The sequence below is a fragment of the Canis lupus genome, chromosome 21, assembly GCF_048164855.1.
Source record: "Canis lupus baileyi chromosome 21, mCanLup2.hap1, whole genome shotgun sequence".
NCBI classification, from domain to species: domain Eukaryota; kingdom Metazoa; phylum Chordata; class Mammalia; order Carnivora; family Canidae; genus Canis; species Canis lupus.
In genome coordinates, this window is record NC_132858.1 from 2204365 (window position 1) to 2230615 (window position 26251).

The 26251-nt window shown below is 40.0% G+C and overlaps 1 pseudogene; it reads right to left on the reverse strand.

The window, feature by feature from the left end:
* Positions 1–11692: 11692 nt before the first annotated feature.
* On the reverse strand, positions 11693–20078 carry LOC140613584 (vasodilator-stimulated phosphoprotein pseudogene; annotated as a pseudogene).
* Between the last annotated feature and the right edge of the window lie 6173 nt (positions 20079–26251).

Consider the following 26251-nt stretch of genomic DNA (forward strand, 5'->3'; position numbering starts at 1 on the left):
TTAGTGGAGTTGTGTCCCACGGTTATGTGGAAGCAGTATTTGTAAGTGACAGACTTGGGTATATCAATGAGGGGATGTCCAGGCAAAATGTTTAAGGTACTTGCTGTTTTCTTTTTGTTGCTCATAATAATGAGGGGGTTGGGGGTGGGAGGGAGAGAGAGAGAGAGAGAGAGAGAGAGAGACTGACTTAATCACAGAGGAGCCAGGTCTTGATAACTATGGACATTCTCAGCCTATCTAGATTGAAAAAGATGCTGAAGTTAGGAAATTCACAGTGAGAAAACTTTTGTTCCTGCCTTGGAAGACCCACAAGGCCAGAGTTGGAGCAGATAGCTACAGAAAGGAGAGACCTGCATGAAGAGATAGCTCTAGAGATCTGCATAGGATCCATCACAAGTATTCAGCGGAGGGCCCCACAAGGATTCAGCTCTCTCTCCCCCTCTCTGTGTCTCTCATGAATAAATAAATAAAATCTTAAAAAAAGAAGAAAAATCAAGCATCTAAGTGAATAAAATCATTAAATAAAAAATTACTAGGCAAACAAATAAGCCAGAGCAGATGACCTTTAATGAGAAAAGTCACTGAAGAAGCAGTCACCTGAATAGTCTAATTCATCTCTTAAAGATGTGAAATTTGTAGTTTAAAAAACTCCTCTTATTCTTTTAAAAAAAGAATACAAAACAGGGGCATCTGGGTGCCTCAGTCAGTTAAGCGCCTGACTCTTGATGTCAGTTCAGGTCTTGATCTCAGGGTTGTGAGTTTGAGCCCATGCTCCCCAGCCTGGAGCCTAATTAAGGAAAAAAAAAAAAAAGACAAAACAAAATGTAACAAGGCAACTCTATGGGGCCAGATATATTCACTGGTGAATTTTACAAAAAACAAAACAAACAAACAAACAAAAAACCCCCAAAAAACAAAAAACAACAAAAAGTAAAGAAGAAATAATTTCAAGTCTATACAAATTCTCACAGAGGGGAAAACACTTTGAAATGAATTCTGTGAAGCCAGAATTACTGATACAAAAACAAGATGAACATATTGCAAGAAAAGGAAGTTGCAGAGCAATACCTCATGAATGTTCATACAGAATATCTCAATAGAATTTAAGAAAAGAATATCCAGCATTGTGCAAAAATAATACATCATGATGGAGTGGAGGTTATCCCAGAGTCACAAAGGTGCTTTAACATTTGAAAATGAAGCAGTACTATTTGCATATTAGGACACTAAAAAAGAAAAAAAAATCATTTCAACATACCTGGCAAATTACATTTGTTTCTGATAAAAACTTTGAACCATGGTAGGAATAAAAGGGAGTTCTTCAAACTGATAAAGGGAACCTACAGAAAATTTACGAATATCATAGTAAATACTGAAAGCTCCCCACCCCCCACCCCACAAAGATCAGGAATAAGGTAAGGATTTCATTTTTAAAAAAATTTTTTTCTTTCTTTCTTTTCTTTTCTTTTTTTTTTTTTTTAAGATTTTATTTATTTATTTGAGAGAGAGTGAATGAGCATGAGCCTGGGGAGGGCCAGAGGGAGTGGGAGAAACAGGCTCCCCACTGAGCAGGGAGCCCAACACCAGGCTCAATTCTAGAACTCTAAGATCATGACCTGGGCAGAAGGCAGATGCTTAACCAACTGAGCCACCCAGGTGCACCAAGGCAAGAATTTCTACTCTCACTTCTATTCTATATTGTGCTGGTGTTTCCTACCAGAGCAATAAGGCAAAGAAAAGAAAGGGCATCTGGAATGAAAAACTATTGGTGGGTGAGCAGAACTAGCATAGTGGGTTGTACAGGTTCAGGGTTTGCTGAGTGAATAAAGATTGTATTGAAGCTTTTTTTTTTTTTTTGCATATGTATTGAAGCTTTTGATAAGAATTTCACATTATAGGGTGCCTGGGTGGCTCAGTCGGTTAGGTGCCCAGCTCTTGGTTTCAGCTTAGGTCATGATCTCATGGGTCTTGATCTCTGAGATCAAGCCCCACCTTGGGCTCTGCACTTAGTGGGGAATCCGCTTGAAGATTCTCTCCCTCCCCCTCTCCCCCCACTCTGTCTCTCTCTGTAAAACATAAATCTTAAAAAAAGAATGTCACATTACTTTTTTAAAAATTATATTTTAGGGGATCCCTGGGTGGCGCAGCGGTTTGGCGCCTGCCTTTGGCCCAGGGCGCGATCCTGGAGACCCGGGATCGAATCCCACATCGGCTCCCGGTGCATGGAGCCTGCTTCTCCCTCTGCCTATGTCTCTGCCTCTCTCTCTCTCTCTCTCTGTGTGACTATCATAAATAAATAATAAAAAATAAATAAAAATTATATTTTAAATTTTTACTTATTTTTTTAAAAAAGATTTTTATTTATTTATTCATGAGAGACACAGAGAAAGAAGCAGAGACACAGGCAGAGGGAGAAGCAGGCTCTATGCAGGGAGCCGGATGTGGGACTCGATCCTAGGATCCCAGGACCCCAGGATCCACAACCTGAGCCAAAGGCAGACGCTCAATCACTGAGCCCAGGAGTCCCACTTTTTTTTTCAGCTCTATCCCATACTTCGCTTTCTACTTCCCTCAGTAATATCTGAGTGACCATATTGTACTTCACCCATTCTGAGAATGAACAGCATATTTAAGTCTTTGCAGCTTGGTAAATGAAAATCTTTTTTTTTAAAAGATTTTATTTATTTATGAGAGACACACAGAGAGAGAGAGGCAGAGACACAGACAGAGGGAGAAGCAGGCTCCATGCAGGGAGCCTGACGTGGGACTCGATCCCGGGTCTTCAGGATAAGGCCCTGGGCTGAAGGTGGCACTAAACCGCTGAGCCACCTGGGCTGCCCGGCATTTCATTTTAATGTATATTTCTCTTATCACTATTAAATTTGAACATCTTTTCACATGATCATTATTTGTGTGGTTTTTCCTTCCTGAAAATTATTTGTTCTTGCTCTTTGTTCACTTTTTGTGTTGAAGTAGGATTTTATTTGTAATGATATTTATTAAATATGTACACATACATATCCTTTTACATTTTAAAATCATTTATTGTGTTAATTGGCCTTTAATACTTGATAGTATTCATACTATTTTTAAAAAGATTTTATTTTATTCATGAGAGACACACAGAGAGAGGCAGAGACATAGGCAGAGGAAGAAGCAGGCTCCATGTGGGGGGCCCGATGTGGGACTGGATCCCAGGACCCCAGGATCACACCCTGAGCCAAAGGTAGACACTCAAACACTAAGCCACCAAGGCATCCCAGCGTTTATACTATTTTAAAACAATTCACGTTGTTTAAAATACAAATCCAGAGAGAATGCAAAGGAAAAGCAATGCAATTTTGTAAGTTTATTTATATAGAGCTAAGTAATACTGTTTATTGCATAATCTTTTAATTTGTAAATAATTTTGGGCCCAAAATTTTATATATTAAATGTTTATGCATACTTGGGTGTGTTTCTGGAATAATTTTGATTTGTGGTTGTCGCTGTTACTGTTGTGATGATTGCAGTTTTACAACGAAGTCTTCCATATGCTTCATCATATACTAGCCAGCTCCACTATTACCTTGTGGTGCTCCTTTTCTAAATCTTTATTTTGGTTATTATTAATTTCCAGATGAATCTGGAATGATTTTTGCAACTTCTTTCCAAAACCATGCAGTCGTTTGGTTGAAGTACTTACACTCATAGTTTATTTGGGAAAAATGGATATATTTAGTGCTACATTTTAAATAGTATCCATCTGTCTACTATATTTTTGGTTAGTATTTCAGGTATAAAGCTGCAGTCTTGATTTTTTCCCCCTTATTTGCTCTGATTTTGATTAGCTCTTGGGAACACTTTATTTTTTTATTTTAACTTTAAAATTTTTTCATGTTTAACAATCTTTAATTCAAATGTGAAAGTTCAATACAAGCCATTTGTAGCGCTTGGGACTTGTTTTTTTAAAAAATAAGAATGGAGGAATGCAGCAGAATGATCTTTCCACTTTTTCTTCAGAACTTTCAAGGAAAGGAGAGATTATAGGGCCATAAAGATACATTTAGTCATACCCACCTTTTCCCATGTCTTTCACCCATTCCATAATCTTAATACATACTCCTGAAGGAAGATTTATAGTTCTGCTTGCTTACGTAATCATTTAAAAATACTTAGCACCAGCTTGCTTCCTATAATGCAAACAAGTCAAATCATGAAACTACTTAAATATGAATGTCTTCTTCTTTTTTAAAAGATTTTATTTATTTATTCATGAGAGACACACAGAGAAAGGCAGAGGGAGAAGCAGGCTCCATGCAGGGAGCCTGACGTGGGACTTGATCCCAGGCCCTGGGCTGAAGGTGGCGCTAAACTGCTGAGCCACCCAGGCTGCCCTGACTGTCTTCTTTTTAAAACAAGGGGATACTTATTTGTAGAAAGCAATACACCTTAAAATTGGGTTACTTTCATGTAAGAATCCTCCTGGTTTCTCTTGAATCTTTACTGCTGTGAAAAAGAAATCTAAGAAAGAAAAATAGAACAAGACAAACAAACAAAAAACCAAAGATCTAAAATAAATGTACATGTGCTACATGCCCGAAGACCAGCTGATCCTCTGCCTGCCAGCTTTGTAACCCAAGAGGCCTTGATACCTGGGCATACCTGAGAAGACAGCTCTGAGCATTGCTATTATCAACACTGTCTCTTCAGATCTTTGACCAATGATCTCTTAGAAAAATCAAAGGGACAATTAAAAGTTTTAAGGGCATTTTCTTACATTTCCTCATTTCAAATTCTGTTTCCCATTTTCTTTTTTTTTTTTGTATATTTTTTTATTGGAGTTCGATTTGCCAAAATATAGTAATAACACACAGTGCTCATCCCATCAAGTGCCCCACTGAGTGCCCATCACTCAGTCACCTCATCCCCACCCCCCCCAATCCCCTTTTACTACCCCTTATTCGTTTCCCAGAGTTAGGTGTCTCTCATGTTCTGTCACCCTCTCTGATATTTCTCACTCACTTTCTCTCCTTTCCCCTTTAATCCCTTTCACTATTTTTTATATTCCCCTTATGAATGAAACATATAATGTTTTGTCCTTCTCTGACTGAGTTACTTCACTCAGCATAATACCCTCCAGTTCCATCCACCTTGAAGCAAATGGTGCGTATTCGTCATTTCTGATGGCTGAATAATATTCCATTGTATATCACTTGCCATCAGGGAAATACAAATCAAAACCACAATGAGATACCACCTCACACCATTGAGAATGGTGAAAATTAACAAGACAGGAAACAACAAATGTTGGAGAGATGTGGAGAAAGGGGAACCCTCTTGCATTGTTGGTGGGAATGTGAACTGGTGCAGCCACTCTGGAAAACTATGTGGAGGTTCCTCAAAGTGTTTCCCATTTTCTTAATTTCTCTCTCTTCTCCAAACTTCCATTACTCATGGCAGAAAATTTAGCTAAATTTCACAGTTACCCCAACAAGATACACTATCATTTTTACAAGAAGGATCTTCTTCTATGCTCTAGTTCCTGCATTCTTTCTTGCCTGAAGCAATGATCAGGTTTGTACCTATGAGACAATCTCATTCCCTTCCCCATAATTTATCAGACCCCCTTTGGGCTGATGGGTGATAAAACTATAGGGATGATAACGAGGCATACAGTCTTAGCAGATTGATGAAAAAAAAAACATTAGGAGCCTCTGTTTCCTATGTGAGAGGGGCAGGAAGTATGCATCATTCACAATAGGATTAGTTTTGGCCTTTTCTAACTAAACTTACCATTGGTAGGTGGTCTGTAGGGTCTAGAGAGCCTCAAGAGGAGTGTGACACCATTGTGAGCAGGGATGAAGGTGCTACTGAGTTAAAGGACATGAACACAATTGGAAATAGCCCAGGTCTGGGCCAGCATGAAGAACAGAGGGTTCCAAATGGTCCTTTGCCTTCCCTATCACAAAGCTACAGCACACAGCCTCTCTGGAGCAGCTAGAGGGTTTACTGACCCCTTTTCTACATTCTGGAAGAGGCTGATTTCTGGTTTTAGGAAAGAGGATGACAAGACCAGCGAGGATGGAGGAAGACTCCATAGATGATCCAGGGCAAAGAGGGGAGCCAGAGTTGCCCCACACCCATTGACCATTACACTGCTTTTTTGAAGCTGTTAATCTCAGGGTGAAGATAATAATACAAAGAAAATATTGTAAAAATCTGTCCATGTAAGTTCTTATTTACCATTTCCTTATCGGGGGTCAATACAGCAGAGCTGTTAAACACTTGTGCTTTGACATCAAGCCCTAAGTTTCACCTCTATTGTTTCCTAAACTGTTCAATAGTATCATGGAAGTAACTGCTCCAAACCTTGGTTTCATTGTTACTAAAATAGGGATATCCATCTCATAAGTAATGTAGAGTGGTTTTCAAGGTTAAATGAGATGGTGGCCTTAAAGGATTTGGTACAGTGTTGGCTGTCAGTTGCTGTCTTAATTTCTATTGTAATTCATTCTTCTGATACCTAAGCATTCTATTTTATCCCTACAATAATTGTCAATTAGTTTAGGAAATCCTATTTATTGACTGATCAATAGAAAAAGATGTATTTATAAATATTTATTTATATATAATACATATTATATATACACAATGGAATATTACTCACCCATCAAAAATAATGAAATCTTGCCATTTGCAGTGACATGCATAGAGCTAGAGTGTATTATGCTAAGCAAAAGGAGTCAATTGGAGAAAAACAGTACCATATAATTTCACTCATATGTGGAATCTAAGAAATAAAACAGATGAACATAGGGGAAAGGGAAAAAAAAAAGAGAGGGAAACAAACCATTAGAGACTCTTAGTGATAGAGAACAAACTGAGGGCTGGTGGAGAGAGGTGGTTGGGAGATGGGCTGGTTGGGTGATGGGTGGTAAGGAGTGCACTTGTGATAAGCACTGAGTGTTGTATGTAAGTGGTAAGTGATGAATCAGTAAATTCTACTCCTGGAAAGCAATACTACACTATACGTTAACTAACTAGAATTTAAAATAAAAACTTGAAGGAAAAAAAGAAAATTCTGTTTTGAAACCAGACAGATGATCTATTAGTTCATGTACCCTATCATGGTGGGCATGAGTTCCATCTGGTGGATGGCAGAACTGGCGAGATCCACAGCCACAGAGGTAGCACTAATTTCCAACACTGCTGAAATGTGGTGAAGGGTCTGTATTTCTGAAGAGAGGGAGACCAGTGAGATCCAGAACATTTTGGCTGAACAAATCTGTCAATCTCCAAATAACTGTGAAAAGATCGTATTGAAAAGGTTTGCAAGTGTGAAACACAATAAACAAACTGCAACATGCTAGACCTTATGGAATGGCTAATAAGCTGGGAAAGTGCTGTAGAAATAACTTTTGGTTTCAACAATGAATGAAAAGATCTAAACCAATCTCTTTGTGAATTTGAGTAATGCCAGTGAAAGAATGGGTAGAGAGCATCAGGAAATATTTATGTATTCTGTCTAATATTTTGTGTACTTTCTGTAGGACATAAAACTATATAGAGATAATAAGTGAAGAGATTATGATCTACGCCTTAAGCTGTTTAGAATCAAGTGTGAAGGGGCGCCTGGGTGGCTCAGTGGTTGAGCATCTACCTTCAGCTCAGCGTGTGATCCCAGTCCGGGGATCGATTCCTACATCAGGCTCCCTGCGAGGAGCTTGCTTCTCCCTGTGTCTGTGTCTCTGCCTCTCTCTGTGTGTCTCTCATGAATAAATGGATAAAATCTTTGTTTTGTTTTTTTGTATATTTTTTACTGGAGTTCGATTTGCCAACATATAGTATAACACCCAGTGCTCATCCTGTCATGTGCCCCAGTCAGTGCCCGTCACCCAGTCACCCCGTCCCCCCTCCCACCTTCCCTTCCACTACCCCTTGTTCATTTCCCAGAGTTAAGAGTCTCATGTTTTGTCACTCTCTCTGACTTTTCTCACTCTCATTTTCTCTCCTTTCTCCTTTAATCCCTTTCACTATTTTTTTTACATTCTCTGTATAAGTTAAACCATAAAATGTTTGTCCTTCTCTTATTGAGTTACTTCACTCAACATAATACCCTCCAGTTCCATCCACATCAAAGCAAATGGTGGATATTCGTCATTTCTAATGGGTAATATTCCATTGTATGTGTGTGTATATATATATATCCTCTTTATTCATTCATCTTTCTATGGACACCAAGACTCTTTCCACAGTTTGGCTATTGTGGATATTGCTGCTATAAACATTGGGGTGTAGGTGTCCTTGCACTTTACTGCATCTCTATCTTTGGGGTAAGTCTCCAGTAGTGCAATTGCTGGGTCATAAGGTAGCTCTATTTTTAACTCTTTGAGGAACCTCCACACAGTTTTCCAAAGTGGTTGTACCAGCTCACATTCCCACCAACAGTGCAAGAGGGTTCCCCTTTCTCCACATCCTCTCCAACATTTGTTGTTTCCTGTCTTGTTAATTTTCCCCATTCTCATTGGGGTGAGGTGGTATCTCATTGTGGTTTTGATTTGTACTTCCCTGATGGCCAGTGATGCAGAGCATTTTCTTATGCGCTTGTTGGCCATGTGTATGTCTTCTTTGGTGAAATTTCTGTTTATGTCATTTGCAAATATCTTCTCCCATTCTGTAGGTTGTCTTTCAGTTTTGTTGACTGTTTCTTTTGCTGTGCAGAAGCTTTTATCTTGATTAAGTCCCAATAGTTCAATTTGCTTTTGTTTCCCTTGCCTTCATAGATGTATCTTGCAAGCAGTTGTTGTGGCCAAGTTAAAAAAGGGTGTTGCCTGTGTTCTCCTCTAGGATTTTGATGGATTCTTGTCTCACATTTAGATCTTTCATCCATTTTGAGTGTATCTTTGTGTATGGTCCAGTTTCATTCTTCTGCACATGGCTGTCCAATTTTCCCAGCACCATTTATTGAAGGGACTGTCCTTTTTTCCAGTGGATAGTCTTTCCTGCTTTGTCAAATATTAGTTGACCATAGAGTTGAGGGGCCATTTCTGGGTTCTCTATTCTGTTCCATTGATCTATGTGTCTGTTTTTGTGCCAGTACCACACTGTCTTTATGATCATAGCTTTGTAGTACAACTTGAAATCTGGCATTGTGATGCCCCTGGCTCTGGTTTTCTTTTTCAATATTCCTCTGGCTATTTGGGGTCTTTTCTGATTCTACATAAATCTTAAGATGACTTGTTCCAACTCTCTGAAGAAAGTCTATGGTATTTTGATAGGGATTGCACTGAATGTGTAAATTGCCCTGGGTACCATTGACATTTTCACAATATTAATTGTTGCAATCCATGAGCATGGAGTATTTTTCCATCTCTTTATGTCTTCCTCAATGTCCTTCAGAAGTGTTCTGTTAAAAAAAAAGTGTTCTGTAGTTTTTAGGGTATAGATCCTTTACCTCTTTGGTTTATTCCTGGGTATCTTAAGCTTTTGGGTGTAATTGTAATGGGACTGACTCCTTAATTTCTGTAGTTTTTAGGGTATAGATCCTTTACCTCTTTGGTTTATTCCTGGGTATCTTAAGCTTTTGGGTGTAATTGTAATGGGACTGACTCCTTAATTTCTCTTTCTTCAGTCTCATTGTTAGTGTATAGAAATGCTGCTGATTTCTGGGCATAGATTTTGTATCCTGCCACACCGCCAAATTGCTGCATGAGTTCCAACAACCTGGGGGTGGAGTCTTTTGGGTTTTCTATGTACGGTATCATGTCATCTGTGAAGAGGGAGAGTTTGACTTCTTCTTTGCCAATTTGAATGCCTTTAGGGGAAAGGATCTCAGTTTTTCCCCTTTAAGAATGATATTTGCTGTGGGCTTTTCATAGATGGCTTTTATGATGCTGAGGAATGTTCCCTCTATCCCTACACTCTGAAGAGTTTTGATCAGGAATGGATGCTGTATTTTGTCAAATGCTTTCTCTTCATCTATTGAGAGGATCATATGGTTCTTGTTTTTCTCTTGTTGATGTGATCTATCACATTGATTATTTTACGAGTGTTGAACCACCCTTGCATCCCAGGGATAAATCCTACTTGGTCATGGTGAATAATCTTCTTAATGTACTATTGTATCCTGTTGGCTAGTATCTTCTTTTTTTTTTATGGCTAGTATCTTCTTGAGAATTTTTGCATCCATGTTCATCAGGGATATTGGTCTATAATTCTCCTTTTTGGTGGAGTCTTTGTCTGGTTTTGGAATTAAGGTGATGCTGGCCTCATAAAATGAGTTTGGAAGTATTCCGTCCCTTTCCATCCTTCGGAAAGCTTTAGTAGAATAGGTTGTTTAAATGTTTGATAGAATTCCCCTGGGAAGCCATCTGGCCCTGGACTTTTGTGTCTTGGGAGGTTTTTGATGACTGCTTCAATTTTCTTGCTGGTTATAAGCCTGTTCAGGTTTTCTATTTCTTCCTGTTCCAGTTTTGGTAATTTGTGGTTTTTAGAAGTGTGTCCATTTCTTCTAGATTGCCTAATGTATTGGCATATAGCTGCTTATAATATTTTTTTTAAATAAAAAACTGGCAGATTTGTTCCATAGGGGACCATTTTCAAGAAACTAAAGGTGAAGGTGGGAGAGGGGAGGTTTCCACCCTCTTTCCTTTCTCCCTCATCTTATTTTCCCCAGGTGGACTCCAAAACCTACCCAAATTAAAAACCAAAAAACTGAGGTACCTAAAAGTTATAGCATCTTAATTCCTCATAGAAAAGGGGAAGGAGCCAAAGGGAAGGGAGCTCCCTGGGATGGGGGTGGGGTGAGGGAGATGCCCCCAGCCTGGTGGGATATCCCCTTACATAGCTGCCCAAAAGGGGACAAGCTCTGGGTGCAGCATTTAAAAACTTCCCATACTGTTTGTCCTTCTCCGATTGACTTACTTCACATTATATGTTCTCATTCATTTGGGGAATATAAATAATAGTGAAAGAGAATATAAGGGAAGGGAGAAGAAGTGTGTGGGAAATATCAGAAAGGGAGACAGAACATAAAGACTCCTAACTCTGGGAAACGAACTAGGGGTTGTGGAAGGGGAGGAGGGAGGGGGTGGGGGTGAAGGGGTGACGGGCACTGAGGGGGGCACTTGATGGGATGAGCACTGGGTGTTATTCTGTAAGTTGGCAAAGTGAACACCAATAAAAAATAAATTTATTATAAAAAATAAATAAAAATAAAGTCTATGTCTGAGAAAAATAAATAAATAAAAACTTCCTATACCCCAATTTTATCAAAATGAAAGAGAAGCAAAATTTCCCTTCTCCCCCAAAACCTAAATATATACATTTTTTCCTTAAAAAAAAAATTGAAGGCATTAAGCGTTAAAGTGAATCTAGAACAAGGGAATGTGGAATTCCCTCCTTCCCTCCCCCTTACTGTGGGGTCACTTGGTACATCACCAACAGAGGATCCAGCCCCAAGGGATGGCAAAGGGGAAGGACCAAAGGGAGCAAAGGGTGGGGTTCTCCCTAGCCAATCAGCAGCCAGTATGGCTGTGACCCTGGGGGGAGACCAAGGAAGCCACACCCCTTGATTTTCCAAGTAGGAGGTGAGTGGGGGAGATGCATTCCTGTGTGGTATTTAGCCAATTCCAAGTCGAGTTGAGGCAGAGAAAGCGGGTGACAGCGAGGTGTGCAGAAAGGAGATACAGGATCTTCTGAGGCCCTGTGGTCAAGGGGAACCCGGCTTCCTCAGCTCCTGGACAAATGCTTCAATGATCTCTTTTTTTCCTGTTTTCAGTTCCTTCCTCACTTCTTCCAGAAGCTCCTGTTTCACTCTCTCCACTCGTCACTGGAGCTGGGAGTGGAGGGGTGGGCCTCAGAAGTGGTCAGGAAGAAGAGGACTTCATCCTTGGCAAGGTTGTGCTGTTCTTCTCCCAGGGTCTCCGCACAGATTTACTCTGGGCTGGGACTGGGACTTTGGCCTCTGGCCTCTGGCCTCTGGCCTCTGGCTCCTCACTGGCAAATTCATCCTTGGGGGTTTCTTCCCAACTTGTGTGGCTTTTCTTCTCCCGGCCAGCATGGCGTTCATCTCTTCCATTGGCCCCCCGCCCGTGCTACGAGTGCTCTCTGCTTTAGGGGCTGAGGGCCCCCCTGAGGCCTCCTCTTGCTTGCTGACTTTCCTGAGTTTGGCTTCCGCAATGGCTGCTGCAAGGCCGGGGGCCCCGTTCCCCCACCCCTGGGGCCTTGTGCTGTGGGAAGAGGGGACGCAGGCGGTGGGCCTGCCCCTGCTCTGTGCCCTGCCACGGAGCCTCCTGAGAGGGACATACCAAGGGAGGAGGAGGAGGTCCTGGAGGGGGGCGTGATCCCCCAGCTGGGTGAGCAGGAGACCCTCCTGCATTGGAGACTTGGCGCTCCAGGTGCTCTGGCGGGCTGGCTGCTGCCTTTTCTGCTGCTCCATCTCCTCTGAGGCAAGACCGTTCTGGACAGACCAGGTGGAAGGTGCCACAGGTGGCGGGGGTGGTGGAGGCTCCCCTCCTTCCAAAGTCTCAAGGGCACTGGTTATGGCTGCTGCGGACTGTGCATCATCCTCCTTGCTCCCAAAGTTGAGGCCCCAGACCTGGCGGGTGTTGCACCACCTATGGAAGGTGGGGGTGGCCTGGTTGTACTTGATACCCCAGACAATGGCACAGTTGATGACCACCTGCTGGTCTGGCTGCACCTTCCTGCCCACAACCTGGAAAGAATTGGCTGTGGTGTTGTGGTATATCTGGATGCACTGAAACCCTGGGGGACCCGTTCCTGTCAGCAGCCATCACTTGTTGCTGTCATCCTAAAGCATCACAGTGGCCCAACTGGAGCAGACTACTCTCACTTTACCAACAACTTCTCCATTTCTTCACATTCTGCTCAATTGGGGAGAGGGGTGTGAAAAGGATCCTCTGGTTAAGCATAGATTCTCTCAAATTTCCTCCCTTAAATGCTACCCCCCCCCATAATACGTTTTTAAAATCGTTTGTATTTCCTTGGTATTGGTTGTGGTCTCTCCTCTTTCATTAATGATTTTATTAATTTGAGTCTTTTTTCTTTTTAATTAGGTTGGCTAATGGTTTATCTACCTTATTAATGCTTTCAAAAAACCAACTCCTGGTTTTGTTGATCTGTTCTACAGTTCTTCTGGTCTCTATTTCATTGAGTTCTGCTCAAATCTTTATTATTTCTCGTCTTCTGCTTGTTGTAGGTTTTATTTGCTGTTCTTTCTCCAGTTCCTTTAGGTGCAAGGTCAGCTTGTGTATTTGAGGTTTTTTTTCCAATTTTTTGAGGGATGCCTGTACTGTGATGTATTTCCCTCTTAGGACTGCTTTTGCTGTATCCCAAAGATTTTGAATGGTTGTATCTTCATTTTCATTAGTTTCCATGAATCTTTTTAATTCTTCTCCAATTTCCTGGTTGACCCATTCATCTTTCAGTAGGGTACTCTTTAACCTCCACATGTTTGAGTTTCTTCCAAATTTCTTCTTGTGATTGAGTTCTAGTTTCAAAGCATTGTGGTCTGAAAATATGCAGGAGACAATCCCAATCTTCTGGTATCAATTGAGACCTGATTTGTGACCCAGGATGTGGTCTATTCTGGAGAAAGTTCCATGTGCACTTGAGAAGAATGTGTATTCAGTTGCGTTCAGATAGAAAGTTCTGTATATATCTGTGCAATCCATCTGGTCCAGTGTATCATTAAAGACCCTTGTTTCTTCGGTGATGTGCTTAGAATATATGTCATTTGCAGAAAGTGCCATGTTGAGGTCTCCTACTATTAGTGTATTATTATCTAAGTATATCTTTTTAAAAAAAGATTCTTTATTTATTTATTAGAGAGAGAGAGAGAGAGAGAGAGAGGCAGAGACACAGGTAGAGGGAGAAGCAGGCTCCATGCAGGGAGCCTGATGTGAGACTCGATCCTGGGTCTCCAGGATCAGGCCCCAGGGGTGAAGGCAGCACTAAACCACTGAGCCACCCAGGCTGTCCTCTAAGTATATCTTTACTTTGGTTATTAATTGATATATTGGTTATTGATTGATATACTTGACAGCTCCCACATTAGTGGCATAAATATTCATGATTGTTAGGTCTTCTTGTTGGATAGACCCTTAAGTATGATATAGTGTCCCTCTTCATCTCTTACTACAGTCTTTGGGATAAGCTTTAATTTTTCTGATATGAGGATTGCTATCCCAGTTTTCCTTTGAGGATGATTTGAATGGTAAATGGTTCTCCACCCTTTCATTTTCAGGCTGGAGGTGTCCTTAGGTCTAAAATGAGTCTCTTGTAGACAGCAAATAGATGGATCTTGCTTTTTTAACCAGTCCGAATCCCTGCGTCTTTTGATGGGATCATTTAGCCCATTCACGTTCAGAGTAACTATTGAAATATATGAATTTAGTGTTATTGTAATACATATTCAGTCCCTGTTTTGTGGACTATTTCTTTGGGCTTTGTCTTTCTTTTACAGGGTCCCCCTTAATATTTCTTGCAGAGCTGGTTTGGTGGTCACATATTCTTTCAGTGTCTGCCTATCTTGGAAGCTCTTTATCTCTCCTTCTACTCTGAATGAGAGCCTTGCTTGATAAAGTATTCTTGGCTGCATGTTCTTCTCATTTAGGACCCTGAATATATCCTGCCAGCCCTTTATGGCCTGCCAGGTCTCTTGGAGAGGTTTGCTGTTAGTCTAATATTTCTCCCCATATAAGTTAAGAATCTCTTATCTCTCACTGCTTTAAGGATTTTCTCTTTATCTTTGGAATTTGCAAGTTTCACTATTAAATGTCAAGGTGTTGAACGGTTTTTATTGATTTTTTGGAGGGACCACTCTATCTCCTGGATCTGAATGCTTGTTTCCCTCCCCAAATTAGGGAAATTCTTAGCTATGATTATATGATTATATGATTATATTATATTCTTAGCATTCAAATATGCTTCCTGGCCCTCTGTTCCTCTCGGCGTTTTCTGGAACCCCAATTATACGTAGATTCTTCCTTCTGAGGCTATCATTTATTTCCCTTAACCTTTCCTTATGGTCTTTTAATTGTTTTTCTCTTTTTTCCTCAGCTTCCTTCCTTGCCATCAACTTGTCTTCTATGTTTCTCACTCTTCCAACTTATTAATCCTCATCGTTAGGACCTCCAGTTTCAATTGCATCTCATGAAGTTAATTTTTAATTTTGGCCTGATTAGATCTAAATTCTGCAGTCATGAAGTCTCTTGAATCCTTTATGCTTTTTTTTCTAGAGCCACCAGTAGCTTTATGATTGTGCTTCTGAATTGGCTTTCTGACATCAAATTGTAATCCATATTCTGTAACTCTGTGGCAGAGAGTACTGTTTCTGATTCTCTTTTGTGGTGAGTTCTTCCTTCTAGTCATTTTTCTCAGTCCAGAGTGGCTGTATGAGCAGGCTAAATCAAGACTATCAACCACGACCTAAGTAAATTTCACCCTAGATGATTCTGATGAGTCCTAGAGGGTGATCCTCTTGGTTCTGAATGTATTAAGTTCTGTATGTTAGAAGATGCTCAGTCCCAAATTTATATAAACCAGAAATACTTGTAGAAAGCCCTCACATTGATCACCAAAACATAAATGAGATAAAAGAGGGGGGCAGAATGGGAATGAAAAGAGAATATAATGTCACAGAATGAACCAGCACAGTATACCACTTGGTTCTGGGTGCATGCTCGTCATGTTTTAGAAATATTAACTTCCACCCTTGTAAAAACAAAATGAGGCAGAGAAAACAAAAAATACAAAACAAAACAAAAAATCTCATATATCTCCCAAAATTAAATTGAGTATGTTGAAGGGAATCCAGAAGTGGGAAATATATCTCAGACATGTAATTGTAGAAATATGAAAATCAAAGATGAAGAAATTTGAAAATGAAGAGGTAGGGATCCCTGGGTGGCGCAGCGGTTTGGCGCCTGCCTTTGGCCCAGGGCGCGATCCTGGAGACCCAGGATCGAATCCCACGTCAGGCTCCCGGTGCATGGAGCCTGCTTCTCCCTCTGCCTGTGTCTCTGCCTCTCTCTCTGTGTGTGACTATCATAAATAAATAAAAATTAAAAAAAAAAAGAAAATGAAGAGGTAACAAAATATTGTAGTTGAGATGGGAAAAAAGAAAAAATATTGGAAATTTTTAGTCTAATATAAAACAAGCTGTACTGAAAAAAAAGGAAAAAAAAAGGGGGGGGAGAGGTACCTTCTAGTTCTATATACTATAAATCCCTTGACTTCCCCTGGAGCTTTCCAGTGTTGCTTGCTCAAGAACTTGCTCTTCCCCTGTCCTTCCAACTGACCTTCTGGGGGAGGGGCCTGCTGTGCTGATTCTCAGGTGTGTGCACCTGGGGGAGCTGCCCTGTGCCTCCCCCGCCCCCCTGCCAGGTGCCGGGCTCAGTGGGAGCTGTTTATCCCGTGAGGCCCCTGTTCCCTGGCGGCCCGGCTCCATCCCAGGCACAGGGTGACACCAGGAGGAACAACCACACTGGCGGCAGCCGGCCTTCCAGCTCTGGAGTCAGCTCCCGCAGTCACTGCCGCAGTCTCCCAGTCCGCACTGGCCTGGATGCTCCGGGGGCGGGGTGCTGATCTGCACGGCTCGGGGGCGCCCTGCGGCAGGAGGGTCCTCGCTGCCCTGTGTCCTCCTGGCCTCCGCTTGCCCCGGGGGTGAGCATAGGATCCTCGCGGTGCCCCTCCCCCACTTGATTCATTTTTATTTAATTCTTTTCCGCCTTCCTACCTTGCAAGAAGCCAAAACCCTTCTCTCTGTAGCGTTCCAGCTGTTCTCTCTTTAAATCTCAGGTCGAAATCGTAGGTGTTCAGGATGATTTGGAAGTTATCTAGGTAAGTTGGTGGGACCAGGTGAGTTGAGGACCCCTAATCTAATGCCATCTTGCCCTGCCCCCCTTAATGGATAAAATCTTAAAAAAAAGAATCAAGTGTGTAGGAGCAATTTTTGACTAGGGACAGGTATCATATGGTGGTAAAAGGACTGGACTTTTCGGGAGTGTACAGTGTGAAGAGAAACAAGCTCTAGAGTAATAATTCAGTATTAAAGGAACCAGCATTAGGAATTCTGTTTGGAAATAATGTCATCCTGGGAACCAGGGATGGGTACATGAACAATATCTGGCTTATTTGATGACCCATATTATTTGTTGTCAAAAGAGCAGCATATCAAGATGTGAGGGCAAAAACTCCAAAGAGAAACTGGAGCAGAAAAATATTGCTCCCAAGTGCTGTAGGATTTCTAAGACAAGTCTTAGAGTTGATGACAACACCGGCTCAAGTGGTTTATGGTCAGTATTCAAGAAAGACGTTCATCCTGTTTTATAAAACTTAAAAATAAAACCGGCAGTTATTTTATCAGCAAGAATGGGTTTGCTCAAGAATAGCAGAGGATTGCAATCTGGGATAAGCAAGCTCTGGCAAAACTATAGGGAAATCCAACAAATAAAGGAGAAGAATGTTATTTTCTGGAGAAAGAAGAGGAAGTTGAGAGAGGCTGTTTAGAACGAAGTCCATTGAAGAGAAGCAAGAATTCAGGGTGATGATAGTTTCTCATTGGCTGAGTTGCAGAGGTGGTCAGTTTCTTATAGAAGATGCCATGTACATCTTTCCCTGTTGGGGCCTGTAACTGGTGATTCTTTCCTGTTGAGATTCTTCTGTTAGGGGATCTGTAATTGACACTGAGCAGTACAGGTCCCCCTTCCAGCCTTCCCTTCTAGCAGCCTGAGTCCACTTTAGTGAGGGTTCCCTTTATTAAGTTTCACTGAACTTTTATTTTTAATGCAACAATTTTAAATTAGCATAAAATTAGTATGGAATATCATGTTAAAATATGCTCTTTATGGTTATAATTTCTACTGAGGCTGTGAGAAAAGAGATGGCAAATACATACATATTCTAGTGAAGTTATAAAACCACCCATGCAGAAAAAAGTAATATGAGATCTGAGCTCATCACTCAACTGGATGGTATAAAGTGCTGAAAATGATAGGGCTAGATATTGAAAGTTAGGAATATCTTTACAGAGGTTCAGCATTGTGTGATTCTTTTTCTTTTGCTTCCCAGTATGGAGGCCTTCTTAACCTTAATTTGAGTGAGTGAAACGTCAAGGATACTGTAGGGGAGAGCTTGATATTTGTTTCCTGGCTTTAAGAGTACACTGGCATTACATTTCTGAGTAATAAGAGCTAGAATCAATTGGCTCTTAGATTGAACTGGCATCTAACTATATTTCCAGTGACATAGGCAAGGATGCATGGATTTGCTATTAGGTTAGTTTAGGCTTCCTATGGAGGGGAGAGCTAGTCTGGAGTCATTTTAATTTCTGTGTGAGAAGAGGGAAGGGGAAAGGGAGTTGGAGTGGGCAAGGTGACCAATAATAGGGCACTACATAGACAAATTTGCAGGGTTTAGAGGGAAGATGTATGCAAAAAATGCAGAGGAAAATGCATTTTTTACAAGGTAGGAGATGGGATAAAATGCCAAATGGTCCCAATGGAAAGCTCTAGAGAGCCTACATAAAAGTACCCCAAGGAAAGGAATCTGCTTTGACTGTTCGTCATGTCCAGCTTCTGACATTTACCAATACTCACACCTGTCCTTCCCATCAACTCTTCTTTCCCAAACGCTGAGTATGTGGAATTCAGAACCCTAGCCCATAAATTAGAGGGGTGGAGAGGCAGCACAGCACAACTAAATGTAGAAATAATCAACAGTATTTTTCCCCATTGCCTTATTAAACTCCAAGGCTTCCAAGGGAGGCCCAAGCTAGAAAGATAGTGAAGCCAAAACTCCGAACAAAGGCCTTAGGTTTAATTTTTATTCTTGGCTGAAATATATTAGTTACTAAAATGAGGCTATTCTTGTGAGCACAAGGATGGGGGATTTTTATTACTGAATATAGCTTGTCAGAGGTTTCATCCAGAGATAGGGAAAGAAACAGCAAGTTTAAGATGAAGGGTTAGGAGGTATGAGGTGAGGATTATGCTTTTTTAATATGACTATCTGTATTTGATTATGTAATATGAATTATTGTGATAACTGTCACTGAAAAATTTAAGTAAAAAGAACATGTTTTAGAAAAATACATAGACTATGATAGAATTTACACAAACATTTTTTATAAATATGAACAAATACTGCATATTACTTATGCATAAATATCCATGTAGAAAGGAAAGGTATAATTGAAGGTTTAGGAGTAATTAAAAAAATGATATGCTAGTTTTAGAGGAAACCTGCCTCAACATAATAAATGCCATATAGGGCATTGTACTCAATGGTGAAAACTAAGAGCTTTTCCCCTAAGGTCAGGAATAAGACAAGGATGTCCACTCTGGCCTCTTTTACTCAACATAGACTGGAACTCTTAGCCACAGCAATAATACAAGAAAAAGGAATAAAAAGCATCCAAATTGGTAAGGAAGAAGTAAAACTTTCACTATTTGCAGATCACATGATAATATTTATAGAAAACCCTAAAGACTCCACTAAAAAACTACTAGAACTGATAAATGAATTCAGTAAGGTCACAGGATACAAAGTTTTTGTACAGAAATCTGTTGCATTTCTATACACTAATAATGAAGAAGCAGAAAGAGAAATTAAGAAAACAATCCCATTTATAATTGCACCGAAGATAATAAAATACCTTGGAACAAACTTAACCAAGGAGGTTAAAGACCTGTACTCTGATAACTATAAAACACTGATGAGGGGCAGCCCAGGTGGCTCAGCGGTTTAGCGCTGCCTTCAGTCTAGGGCCTAATCCTGGAGACCCAAGATTGAGTCCCAAGACAGGCTCCCTGCATGGAGCCTGCTTCTTCCTCTGCCTGTGTCTCTGCCTCTCTCTCTCTCTCTCTCTCTCTCTCTCTCTGTCTCTCATGAATAAATGAATAAAATCTTAAAAAAACCCAAAAAAACACTGATGAAATAAATTGAAGATGACACAAACAAATGGAAAGATATTCCATGCTCATGGATTGGAAGAACAAATATTGTTAAAAAGTCCACACTATCCAAAGCAATCTATAGATTTAATGCAATCCCCATCAGATTACCAACGGCATTTTCGCAGAACTAGAAAAAACGATCTTAAAATTTGTATGGAACCATGAAAGACTCTGAATTGCTAAAGCAATCTTGAAAAAGAAAAACAAAGATTGTGGTATCACAATTCCAGATTTCAAGTTACACTACAAAGCTATAGTAATCAAAACAGTATGGTACTGGCACAAAAACAGACACAAATGGTGCAGCCACTCTGGAAAACTGTGTGGAGCTTCCTCAAAGAGTTAAAAATAGATCTGCTCTATGACCCAGCAATTGCACTGTTGGGGATTTACCCTAAAGATTCAGATGCAATGAAACGCCAGGACACCTGCACCCGGATGTTTCTAGCAGCAATGTCCACAATAGCCAAACTGTGGAGGGAGCCTCGGTGTCCATCGAAAGATGAATGGATAAAGAAGATGTGGTTTATGTATACAATGGAATATTCCTCAGCCATTAGAAACGACAAATACCCATCATTTGCTTCAACGTGGATGGAACTGGAGGGTATTATGCTGAGTGAAGTAAGTCAATTGGAGAAGGACAAACAGTGTATGTTCTCATTCATTAGGGGAATATAAATAATAGTGAAAGGGAAGATAAGGGAAGGGAGAAGAAATGTGTGGGAAATATCAGAAAGGGAGACAGAGCATAGAGACTCCTAACTCTGGGAGGGGGTGGTGGAAGGGGAGGATGGCGGGGGGTGGGGGTGAATGGGTGACGGGCACTGGGGGGGGCACTTGACGGGATGAGCACTGGGTGTTATTCTGTATGTTGGTAAATTGAACACCAATAAAAAATAAATAAATAAAAAACCAGACACATAGATCAATAGCACAGAACAGACACCCCAGAAATAAACCCACAATTATCTGGTCAGTTAATCTTTGACAAAGGAGGTAAGAATATGAAATGGGAAAAAGACAGTTTCTTCAACACATAGTGTTGGGAAAATTGGATAGCAACATGCAAAAGACTGAAACTGGACCACTTTTTTTTTTTTTTGGACCACTTTCTTACACCATACGTAAAAATAAACTCAAAATGGATTAAGGACCTAAATGTGATACTGAAACCATAAAAATCCTAGAAGAGGGCAAAGGCAATGATTTCTCTGACATCAGCTGTAACATTTTTCTAGCTATCTCTCCTGAAGCAAGAGAAACAAAAACACAAATAATCATTGGGACTACATCAAAATAAAAAGCTTCTGCATAGCAAAGGAAACTGTCAACAGAACTGAAAGACAACCTACTGAATGAGAGAAGATATCTGTAAATGACATGTCCCATAAGGGGTTAGTATGCAAAATATATAAAGAACTGATATAACTCAACACCCAAAAAACAAAAAATCTAATTAAAAAATAGGCAAAAGATATAAGCAGACATTTTTTCCCAAAGAAGACATCTAGATAATCAGACACATAAAAAGGTGCTCAGCATCACTCATCATTAGGGAAATACAAATCAAAACCACAATGGTATATCATCTCACACCTGTCAGAATGGCTAAAACAAAAAACAGAAGAAACAAGTGTTGGTGAGGATGTGGAGAAAAAGAAACCCTCATGTACTTTTGGTGGGGGAATCCAAATTGGTGTAGATACTATGGAAAACAGTATAGAGGTTCCTCAAAAATTAAAAAATAGAACTACCCTATGATTCAGTAATCACACTGGTGAGTATTTACCCAGAGAATATGAAAACACTAATTTGAAAGGATATATGCATCCCTGCCTTTATTGAAGTATTATTTAAAATAGCCAAACTATGGAAGCAGTCCAAGGTGTCCACTGATGGGCGAATGGATAGAGAAGATGTGGTATATATACATAACATATTATTCAGCCATAAAAGAGAACAAAATCTTGCCATTTGCAACAATGTGGATGAATTTAGAGGGTATAGTTGTAAGCAAAACAAGCCAGTCAGAGACAAATACTATATAATTTGACTTATCTGTGGAACTTAAGAAACAAAACAAATGAACAGGGGGAAAAAAAAAAAGATAAACCAAAAATGGACTTTTAACTATAGAGAACAGAGGATCACCAGAGGTGAGGAAAGTCAGTGGGGAATGAGTGATATAGGTGAAGAGGATTAAGAAGAAACTCATCTTGATTAATATATGGAATTTTGGAATCACTATATTGTACTCCTGAAATTGATATTACACTATATGCTAGCAACACTGGAATTAAAATTTTAAGAAAGTTAATCATCACCAAATGAAGCTTATGTCACAAAAGACCGCACTTTTTTTTTTTTTTTACAGTTTGGGTGTACGGAATAAATCAAAAGGCAATACTTTGATCTGGACTGCATCCAACACCTCCTGCATGGTAGATTCCATAAACTGCAGCAACAAAAATAACAATAAGGCTTTATGAGATGCTAGTAAAGTAACAGGTACGGTGGTTAAGTGTTAGAAAAAGAGATGAACAAGTCATTCCCTATCCTCAAGTCAATTTCCATCTAGTGGGAAACATCATTAAACTATCTTCTGTGAGGAGAGTTACAAAAAGCCTAGGGAGAACTGGGAACTTGGAGGAATTAACAGGAACAAGGCCAGTTTAAATACTGAGCTAGTGAAAGGTTAAAGAGCATTGTCAAGATGATTTACACTATAAATTGGAACCAATGGCAAGGTATTTGTTTAAGGGTCCCAGGTTTCTTTCCTACCCAGAGGGCATGAAAGAATTTGTTCTTCCCTTGTTGGAATGGGGAGTTTGTCTTCCTAAGTCAACGACTTTCCTGAAAACTGGTCCGCTTGATGATTTCATTCAGAGCAATCTTCTAGGTATGCCAGGTGATCTGTTTCCGTTCATGATTGGAGTATACAGGGTAGAAGGCAGAGGGAAAATCAGAGGTAGGTTGTTGGATATGATTTGTGCCTATCCAGATGCTATGAAAAGTGAAGTATATTGGTTGGAAAGGATTTGGTTTTAGAGTTGAACAAATCTGGCTTGGCATTTATTTCATCCCTACCACTTGATAGGTCACTTTATACCCCAGAGCCTCAGTTTCCTTATCATTAAAAAAAAAAAAATGAGATGAGTACCTTTCTCACAGCGGGTATCTAAGGATTACCTGAAGTCACACATATAAATCTGAAATATACCCAGCAGAGGGGGTAAGTACATATTTTTTTTCTCAAAATAATATTATTTCTTATACCAAACCTACAGTGATTCAGTGCAGGGGATGTCACACACTTCCTGTACAGCTCCAGAAAGGAAATATTTTAGGTGGGCAGGCAATAGTTTCTGTCACAATAGCTTAATTATGATATTGTAGCACAATAGCAGCCATGGACAGTACATGAACAATATACATGGATGTAGCTATGTTCTGATAAAATTTTACTCACAAAAACAAGTGTTAGTTTGGATTTGGCCCCCAGGTCATAATTTTTTAATCCCCGATTTCATGGATGCTGTTGTATGCTGCTCAGACTTCCCACTTAGGACTTAGGCGTTCAAAGTTTCCCACTTCTGGGGATGTTGCTGGCTGATGGCTCTCAGTTGTGGCCCTCTCTGGGTTGTAGTAGCTTTCAAAAATAATGAAATGCTTAGGAATAAACTTAATATTTAGTACCATGCTGGTACACTGTTGGTATGTTAGTGGTTTTAAATTAATGACTGAGAGAGTGGTTGAATAAGCCATGATCTGGCTTCCAGGCATGAGGAGAGAACTTAAAAAAAAAAAAAAAAAGACTTCTTAGAGACTTTCTATTCAGGCACAATCTTAGTACTTTCTGATAAGGAGATTGTAAGTGACAAAAAGGACTTTTATGTATTTGTTCCATCTTATGTATTTAGATGTGCCATATAATGTTTTATAGAATAGCATTTGGCTTATATTTGCTCCTCAATAAGTATTTATTAAATTACTGAATATTAAATACATGAAGGCTAAAACCATGTTCTTGAATTCACCATGCTATCTTCTGTGTTGTGAATTTTTTAAAGATTTTAAGTAATCTCTACACCCAACATGGCACTTAAACTTACATGCTCCAGCGACTGAGCCAGCCAGGTGCCCCAAATTGCCCTTCCTTTTATTGACTTTTAAATTTCCCCTTAATAGGACCATGAATTAGTGAAGTAGTGAGAAATGAGTTGTGTTTTGAATATATGAATAGGATCTGTTTATTTATGATTTATATATATGTTTATATTTATATATATAATTTATCATTACATGAATAGGACCTGTTTATTTAAATAATTAAGGTCACTTCTGCTGCCAGTGAATTGCAATATCTAGGTCCAAATTCATGACAAAGGTAAGATACATTTGTTTTCAATGCTTCTCCATAGGGAACTAGGACAAAGATGTGAGACCTCATCACAGTATTCTGGTTCTGACCCGATCGTCACCATAGAAAACCAGACTAATGTGATTGTCAGGTCATGTCTTCATCTCATCTCAATAACCAACCCCCTTTCTAGATCACCTCAATGGTCAGGGGCTCCTTAATGTTTTGTTTTCCATTTATGTGTGCAACTCTTCTAGGTTCCTTAGCTTTCGTCTAGCTGATTGGTAATAATCAGCCACCTTGCAGAATGCACCAGCCTCTTTTTTTTTTTTTACTTCAAAAAAAATTTTTTATTGGAGTTCAATTTGCCAACATACAGCATGACACCCAGTGTTCATCCCGCCAAGTGTCCCCCTCAGTGCCCATCCCCCAGTCACCCCAACCCCCTGCCCACCTCCCCTTCCACTACCCCTTGTTCATTTCCCAGAGTTAGGTGTCTCTAGCATCAGCCTCTTGAAGAAAGAAGATGACACGAGGGAAATAAACAATTATCTTTCACATAACCTTTAACTTTAGGTTCCTTTCTCCTTTCATCTACTACAGACCAATGCCCAGGCTTTAGTCTTGGATAGAAACTTATGTTCTCATTAGGAAAAACAAATTGACAGCAGGAAAATATTGGAGACGTCCTCAGGCAGTATAGGGGATAATTAAGTATGATTAGGATTGCCAACTGTGGAGTCAGTCAGATCAACACCACCACTTATCTCCAGATAAGAGTTATCAAAAAGCACACAGGGCATCTGAGTGGCTCAGTGGCTGAGCATCTGCCTTTGGCTCAGGTCATGATCCCGGGGTCCTGTGGTTGAGTCGTGCATCAGACTCCCTGCAGGAAGCTGCTTCTCCCTCTGCCTAGTCTCTGTCTCTCTCTGTGTGTCTCTCATGAATAAAAAAAATAAAAATAAAGCACATAATGGTGGATTTTGAGGGAGTCTTATTTTTATAGGTCCCTTTCAAGGACATAAGAGGAGTCTTAGGAAATTGTATTCATAATTTGTATCATTTCTTTCTTATAGGAGGGCCTCCAAATTATGGTAAGTTTCTGCCCTACAAACTTTGGACTTACGTTTCTATCATGTATATTGGAAACTTCCTGCATGAGCAAATTACTTGTCCTGTGTCTATCGAGGTGTTGAGGATTGAGGCTTCTCTTCTGCCATCTTATTGACATCTACTCAGCTATATTTATTCAAATATAGTTTCTATACTTTGCTCTCTCCTTCTGGGACTCCCATTATGTGTATATTGATACATTTGATGGGTCCCACCAGTATCTGAAGCTCTGTTCAATTTTCTTCATTCTTTTTTTTTTTAAATTCCTTGAACAGGATAATTTCAATTGATCTCTTTAAATTCACTGTTTATTTTGTGCCTGCTCATATCTGCTTTTGAGACCCTCTAGTGAATTTTTCACCATAGCTATACATTTCGACTCCAAATTCTTCTTATTTTTTTAAACATTTATTTGTTCATGAGAGACACACATGAGAGACAGAGAGAGAGAGAGAGAGAGAGGCAGAGGAAGAGGCAGGCTCCTCACAGGGAGCCCAATGTGGGACTCCATCCTAGATCCCAGGATCATGCCCTGAGCTCAACCACTGAGCCACCCAGGAAGATGCTCAACCACTGAGCCACCCAGGTGCCCAGATGCAAAACTTCTTAACAAAATACAACAGTGTGTTCAACAGTGTATTAATTCAATGGTGTACTAAAAGGATTATTCATCACAATTAAGTGGTAATTATTCCAGGGATGCAAGGATGTTTTAATATTCACAAATCAATCAAATCCACTGCATTAACAAAATTAAGGAATCTTTGGGATAGTTTGATGTACAACCAAGATTTAGTAATAAAAAAATGTATGG